The sequence below is a fragment of the Thermobia domestica genome, chromosome 12, assembly GCF_964235325.1.
Source record: "Thermobia domestica chromosome 12, izTheDome1.hap1.1, whole genome shotgun sequence".
Taxonomy (NCBI): Eukaryota; Metazoa; Arthropoda; class Insecta; order Zygentoma; family Lepismatidae; genus Thermobia; species Thermobia domestica.
In genome coordinates, this window is record NC_137465.1 from 202,460,649 (window position 1) to 202,468,999 (window position 8,351).

Below are 8,351 nucleotides of genomic sequence, written 5' to 3' on the forward strand. Positions count from 1 at the left end.
ATACTACACTTTTCAAATCTTAGTTTGGAGCAGTGAAACAGTCCAAAGAAATGTATTTACCTGCAGGGTGTCCTATAAGTTTGGGCTTCCTGCTAATTCGTTGGAAAGCTACTGCAAAGTCAAGTGTTGAAAAGTGACACAAGCGTTAATTTTAAAATTATGGGCACAAAGCAGGGGCGGATCCAGGACGGACTTCTGGGGGGGGCGGTCGGCGGTAATACTGCTACTTTTAAGAGCTCCAAACTTGTTATGGATGGGTTTATTTATATATAAAATAAGAAAGTTTCCTCTTGTGGGGGGGGGGGCGATCGCCCCCCTCTGGATCCGCCCCTGGCACAAAGGAGGTTAACCATATATTAAACTATTTTCGTTTCCATACAGAGTAAATCAATATGTGATATATTACTGTAAGAATTTATCATATGGTTTGCAGTTAGTTAGTTGCAGCACCTCAATAATAATGCAAAATGCACAGCCTTATACAATCCTATATTCAAACTCAAACAAGATTTACGTACAATCATTTATTAAGCTGTTATCATCCATTGCTTGTACGATATAAAGATTATTTTACCTCATTCTTTTCCTTAATAGTATCTTCTACTAAAGTGCAGTTGTTACCACAAGAGGCCTGAATAGAATTTTCCAGAAATAACTTCTCTGTACATTTTAATTAACAGGTTTTTTTTTTTTTTTAAATGTTGCAATAATTAAAAGTGTGGTGTCAGCCGGAAACGCATTCGCTTACAATATTATTCCTACTCAGTACTCGCCATTAAAAATGAAACACCAAGAAGGAGACTGGGTAGATGCGCCAAAGTTCCCAGGCCGATACCTAATAGTAAGTGCAGAATACTCTTAAACGTTCGCTGTATTCGCTGTGTGACAACGTGGTGACAGCGGAGGCGTTGTGCAGCCATCGACTAAACATATTTATTCTTCCCTGCTATAGACATTCTGCAAATTTGGACTTTCCTGGATGCATCCTTCTTAGTGCAACATTTTAAGGAAAGAGCAATTTAACAGTCTCATACATTGCTTAAAGAAAGAGCAATGATTCTCAGAATTACTCGGAAGATATATATACACAATAATTTAAAACGGTTATTTCAAACTTTGCAATTCAAAGCACGAAAAGAACTATAGATAAAGGAACACTGATTTTAGCCAAATAGTAATTAGTAAACTCAATCACACTCAGTACCATTAGTTGCTTGGTGTTATCCGTAAGTCAGAGATCACGGTATCTCATTTCGTATAGATTTTTGCATTTGTTTAACGCTAAAAATGTATTTTATCGCTAATTGAACCCAGTACCATATATATACCGACAGGACGTACCTTAGTCACAAGGTGACATGAGTGAAACACTAAACTATTCGATTGACACCTGCGGCCTTGTCAACACTAGAGAAAGTTACAAAGTGATTAAGTAAATACGGAACATAGTTCATACAAAGTATAGCGATGTATGAAGTCTCCGTTTCATACGACTTGGATAAAGGATACATCTGAAATAGCAACAAAGAAATATATAATGATTTCTCTGGATAATTTGGATTAGTCCAGAATTCGAACACACACACGCTGGTAAGTCCAACATTTTTTTTTTTTTTTAACTTCTTTCTTCGGATTCCCAATAAAGTTGACTACTGAAAAGCTGAGTTATAGATTCTGTATTAAAACAACACCTTCGCTAGACATGTTCAGTATACACATTGTCTTACATACAGAACAATACATTAGTTATTAATGCATGTCTGAAATAATAGTGCTTCGTATAGAATTTTACTTCATCCAATCGCAATAGCACAAAGATAAAAAATATTGCTAGGGATAATGTTCTTATTACAGAGAAAAGAATTAAAATGACTTAACATTAACAATCATTTTCTTTAAACAGAGATAATATTTTATTATAATTTATGGAAGAAAGAAATAATTTGTAGTACAGTATCTTTATTAGGGTTATATATTCGTACAAAATAATGTAAGTACAACTGAGTCTGTCTTCAGAAAGGGCGTACTTTTAGCCACAACCTACACTGCTTCTTTTGACTGTCTTTCAAGCAGAATCCTGGTTTGATGCACGAAATACCTGCAACAAAAATCAGAAAATATTTAAAATGTTATATTCAGTGTGCTTAATTTGGTTGTACTTAACAATACAAAGTATCTTAACATTTTTGAGATTAAATGGACAAAATCTGTTAGGTCAGGTATGGACTTTTGGGTTGCACGTAGAAAAACTATGAAGTGTTTATTGATGCTGAACAACAACTCAAAATGTATTACCATTCAAAAGTAAGTGGGTACCTCAATGGTGTTCGGGCTACCATGGGGTACCTAATGTCTGTATTTTTTAGATATATGAAAATATATGTCTCTAAAATGTAAGGAACTGACATCTGTTTACCGAAAACCTCAACTCGGTAAGCCTTATGGATATCGAGATATGGGAAAATAAAGAGCGACACTACAGAACTGTGGAGTTTGCGTACTAGATGGTGCAGTTTCGGAAACGTAATTACGAGGGCTTACAACAACCTCAAAAGTAGTTTCAATTAAATACACTACACACACGCCCTGATGGGGGTTTTCGGGTACCATGATATTCCCAGAACTCTCATTTCTAAATATTCTAAAATATGTCTTAATAACGTTTTAAAGAACGTTAGAGGTGTGTGTTTACCGAAACCGCAAGTCGGTACGCCTAACAGTTACCGAAATATGGTGAAATAAAAAGCGACACCATAGGTACGTGGAGCTTGCATATTAGACAGTACAATTTAGAAAATTAATTAAAATATGACTATCAAGATATTGTCAAATAAAGGGAGGATCCATATAGTTATGGGGTTTTCGTGTTAGGTGGTAAAATTTCGGTCATGTAAAGTTAATAAGCATCAGTAGCAATTTCATCTTAAAATAATTAGGTATTTCCATGGAGTTTAAGAACATCATGGGGTCTACCAAGATTAAATTTTAAAAGTTTTGTAAAATATATTTTGACATTTGTAAAGAGTATTAGAAATATGTATTTACCTAAAAGTTCCAGCTAGTACATCTAGCAGCTAGAGAGACACCATACAATAAAAGCGTATTAGATCTTGAAATTTCAGAAAACAATTATTGATCCTAACAAAAGTTAAATAAGATGGTACTTATATGGGTTAAGTGAGAACCTCAGACTCGTCAGTACAATTTCGATCGAAAGATTAATTCAGCTCTAAATTTTCTTTGGACAATTCCAAGCGTTCATCGGGCTCTGAAATAAAGTGAACATTTTTTGTCAATATCTAATATAGCAAGCGAGATATAAGGAATTATGTATTTTATGACGTCGTAAAAATAGAGACCCACATGGATTTGTACTTTTGAGTATTTGCTGTAAGAAGAAGAAATTTCAGAAAACAACCGTATATACCTTAATAGACAATTAAATGGGCGGGGGCACAGTGGCTTAGTGGTAGAGTGCTTACCTCTGGTGTATTGGGTTCTTGGTTCGATCCACGGTCAAGTCAGTTTGTAGTGGACATCGTATTCGTGGGTTTTCTCGGGGTACTCTCCTCCCACCTTTGCATTCCATCAATTCTGTCAACAACATTCACTTGCTTTAATCATAATCTCCCTGAGACTAAAATGCATAATCGTGGGTCGCTACACTGAAATATTTCCTTTTATTTAATTTTAAAATTAAATAGGGAGTTAAGTATGATCGTATTTCTATGGGTTAAGTGAATACTCCAATAGTTTCTGCAAAAAAAAAAAAAAAAAAAGATTAGTTAAATACCCTACCACTAAGCTACTGTGTCCCCGCCCACTGAATTGTCTATTAAGGTATATACAGTAGTTTTCTGAATTTTTTTTCTTTTAGGAAAGACCCAAAAGTACAAATCCATAAAGATCTCTATTGTCACGTCATAAAATATATAATTCATTATATCTTATTTACTATCTTAGATATTGACAGCGAATTTTCATTCTTTTGCACAGCTCGATGAACCCTTGGAATTGCCTGAAGAAAACCTAGGACTGAACTAATCTTTCGATCGAAATTGTACTGAGGTACTGATTTAACCCATAGAAGTACCATCTTATTTAATTTTGTTGCGACCAATAATTGTTTCCGAAATTTCAAGCTTTTATTTCACAGTGTTTCTCCAGATGTTAGATGTACTAGCTGGAAGTTTTGGGTAAATACATATTTCAAATACTGTTTACAAATGTCAGATTATATTTTCAAAAGCTTTTAAAATTTAATTTTGGTAGACTCCATGATGTTCTAACACCCCATGAAGATATCTAATTACTTTAAGATGAAATTGCTACTGGTGTTTATTAACTTTCCATGACCGATTTCGGAAATTTTAGCATCTAACACGAAAACCCCTTAACTGTGTTGCTCCTCCCTTTATTTGACAACATCTTGATAGCCGTTAGTCATATTTTAATTCAATTTCCGAATTGTAGCGTCAAGTATGCAAGCCCCACATACCTATAGTTTATTTTCCCATACCTCGGTATCCATAAGGCTTACCGAGTTGCAGTTTTCAGTAAAAAAAAAAAAAATCAGTTCTTTACATTTTAGAGACATGTATTTCCATATATCTAAAACGCAGAAATTAAGTACCGCATTGGAACTCCATTGGAGTACTCACTTACTTTTGCATAGCAGGGTAAAAACGCCAGTGGTTCTCACTTTAAGGTTGAAAACATACTATTTTGTCTCTTCTCTGAGCATCGTGAATCTGTCGGAGCTGTACCATAGTTGGAAAGACTCACTGATCCTTCCTATAATGACCATGTAGTTAGAATTAAAAAAGGAGTAGCCGTTGGAGGAAAAACAATATTTTAAAATCCTTGCACCAGTAGTCGTCACCTTAAAATCAAAATGTTCCAGTAGTAGTCAGGATTTTCTACCAGTGTTCGTCACTCAAATAACTTGACATAATTTATTCAAAAACGCACTGTGTATCAGTTTAGGGTTAAGAATACAATATAAAGTAGTAAGCTTAATAACTTTGCATCACTTTTAGCACTCAAGAAATAAAATAAAAACGTTTTTACATACTTTTTAAAGCAATTTCAGAGAGAAAAATGTTAACTGAATTCAAAAGTTAACTGTATATCACTTCCACGTTAAGAGTACAATATTAAATACTATGTTTAATAACTATACGTCACTTTAAACTCTCAAGAATGAAAATAAACGTTTGTACATACATTTTAAAAACAATCTGAGAAACAAAATAAGTTAACTGAATTCAAAATTTAATTATACATCACCTTAAGCTTGAGAATACACTATAAAATACAGAGATTAATAAAAAATGAAATCTTTAAGTTTAACGTCCCACGATTATGCCGGTTAGGCTACAGGAGACGGAGATAATGAGAAATGAGTGAAATGGTGGAATGAAGAAAGTGGGAGGAAACGGGAGAACCCCGAGAAAACCCACGAGCACGGTGTTTGTCCACTACAAAGTCCACACGGCGCGAGTTGGGATCGAACCAGGGACCCCAAACACCGGAGGTTAACACTCTACCACTGAGCCACCGCGCCCCCCTGAGATTAATATTAATGCATTACTGAAGAATGAAAACAAAAATGTTTTAGCTACCTATATTGTATTTACATGTTACCGGTATTTCTCATTAACTTTTTTTTTTTTTTTTTGATACCTCATGATCAAGTGTAGGGATGCGCAAGAGAAAAGATTTGAGATTGTCTCCTCTCGAAAAGGTGCCGCGAAAGTTATGTCTCGTCTCGAAAACTGGATCCGTTTCTATTGGAAGAGCTCTATCTCGTCTCGAATTTCGTAACAAAAATTCTGTCTCGTCTTGTCTCGTGCGAATCCCTAATCAGGTCCATAGCCAAAAACTTCATTTCGGAGGGGGTTCGATAGGGCTTTGGGATATCCGAATTTAGATATAGATAATCGATATTGACAAACTATCGAAACTTGTTCGAAATATCGAAAAATACAGCAATATCGAAATATAAACAATATCAAAAATCGAAAATATAGAAATATGAAAGAGATCAAAAATATGGATATATCGATCAAAAATGGATATATGATCTTGGAATACGATTTGGTGGAATAATGAGGGAGAAAAATAATCATTGATTAAATATTAAATTGAAAAGAAATAAGAGCCTGACGCTCAAATACTTATCTATCCGGCACCCATCTTGATCCCCATAAAATATCATGAAGTGCTTGATTGATTCTAAACCCAATAATAGTAATAGTAATTTAACAACAAACACAGAATATATAATTTACGCACCTTGAAATGTAGAAATTAATGATTGTAATCCCCAGCTTTCCAATAGACGTTTGATTTCTCCAAATGAAGATTCGGATATCTTGTTTCTTCTCAAGCAATAATGGGTTACAATAATCAGTTGCAGTCCAAAGCCAAGTCACTAAGTTAAGCATGAAAATAAAGAATTCATTAGTTAGATGCATACAAAATCCTACGCATATAAATCCGAATCTACTTGTATTAAATTGTAAATTTAAACAAACTAAATTATACTACTTTGGAAAGCGTCTCCAAATATAATGTTTTCATTCTAAAGTGAAGGAATTTTTAAAATCGGATGACCCGTTTGCGCTGTACACTCGCTATGCGTCCAATGTGAAATGAAACTGCAACATTGCCATTTACCTGGACCCACAACGTAAGTGAGTGAAGTTACTGTCTTTTACGCTAACATGTCGATGGCCAGCCCCCGTTTCAAACAGTAACTTCATTCACTTATGTTGTGGGTCCAGGTAAATGACAACGTTGCATTTTCATTTAAAATTGGGTGCATAAAGAGTATACAGCACAAACATCTCGTCCGATTTTTTTTAAAAAGTGTTCACTTTAGATTGAAAACGTCATATTTCGAGATGTTTTTCCTCTTACATTTTGTTGTAACTCTGATAATAACAGAGTTATCCTATGTCAGGGAACGTTTGAGACATCCTGTATACATCATAAGAAGTTCCTTTCTAAATTCTACACGGATGTGGTTTCATTGAATGTGAGGTGGGTGATACACATTAGGCCTTTTGGGAGTACGTCACACGGACGACCGTAATTTTGTGTTCAAAATTTTTATGAATTGATGGGATATGTGATACATATGGCCACGGACTAGAATTTTCTCAGTATGTCAAATATGCAATCAGATTTCATGCAGCTTAATTTGGTGAAAAGCTATTGCCAATTGAACGTTACATTTACCTCTTTCTTGCAGATGTTGAACCATGCCGTTAGCACGTGAGGAATGGATCGAAATAATCAAACTGTGGGGCGGGAGGAGTATATGTGCAGTGGTTGCCGATTGCAGTCATCCACAATGTGACTCTGTGTCACATGTTTCAGTGTCACAGTAATTAACTAAATTTGAGAAGACGGGGACATTCGTGAACATACATCGTAGCGGTTCAAACTCGCGGAACCTTTTTCCTTCCCCATTTTGAACCGGTACATGAAAATGCCATTTTCTCCATGTTTGCCTGCGCCGATTTTGAAAATTCCTTCACTAATCGATTTCTCTCGTCGAGTACTACAAGAAACAGTTAAAATCTCGCGGGCCCTTTTTTCTTCCCCATTTTGAACTGATACATGAAAATGCCATTTTCTTCATGCTTGCCTGCGCCGATTTTGACAATTCCTTCACTAGTCGATTTCTCTCGTCGAGTATTACAAGAATCAGTTAAAATCTTGCGGACCTTTTTTCTTCCCCACTTTGAAAATGAAAATGAGATTTTCTCTATGTTTGCCTGCGCCGATTTTGAAAATTCCTTCACTAATCGATTTCTCTCGACGAGTACTACAAGAATCAGTTAAAATCTCGCGGAACCTTTTTCCTTCCCCATTTTGAACGGGTACATGAAAATGCCATTTTCTCCATGTTTGCCTGCGCCGATTTTGAAAATTCCTTCACTAATCGATTTCTCTCGTCGAGTATTACAAGAATCAGTTAAAATCTTGCGGCCCTTTTTTCTTCCCCACTTTGAACCGGAAAATGAAAATGAGATTTTCTCTATGTTTGCCTGCGCCGATTTTGAAAATTCCTTCACTAATCGATTTCTCTCGACGAGTATTACAAGAATCAGTTAAAATCTTGCGGCCCTTTTTTCTTCCCCACTTTGAACCGGAAAATGAAAATGAGATTTTCTCTATGTTTGCCTGCGCCGATTTTGAAAATTCCTTCACTAATCGATTTCTCTCGACGAGTACTACAAGAATCAATTAAAATCTCGCGGTCGTCTTTTCTTCCCCATTTTGAACCGGTACATGAAAATGCGATTTTCTGCATGTTTACCTGCGCCGATTTTGAAAAT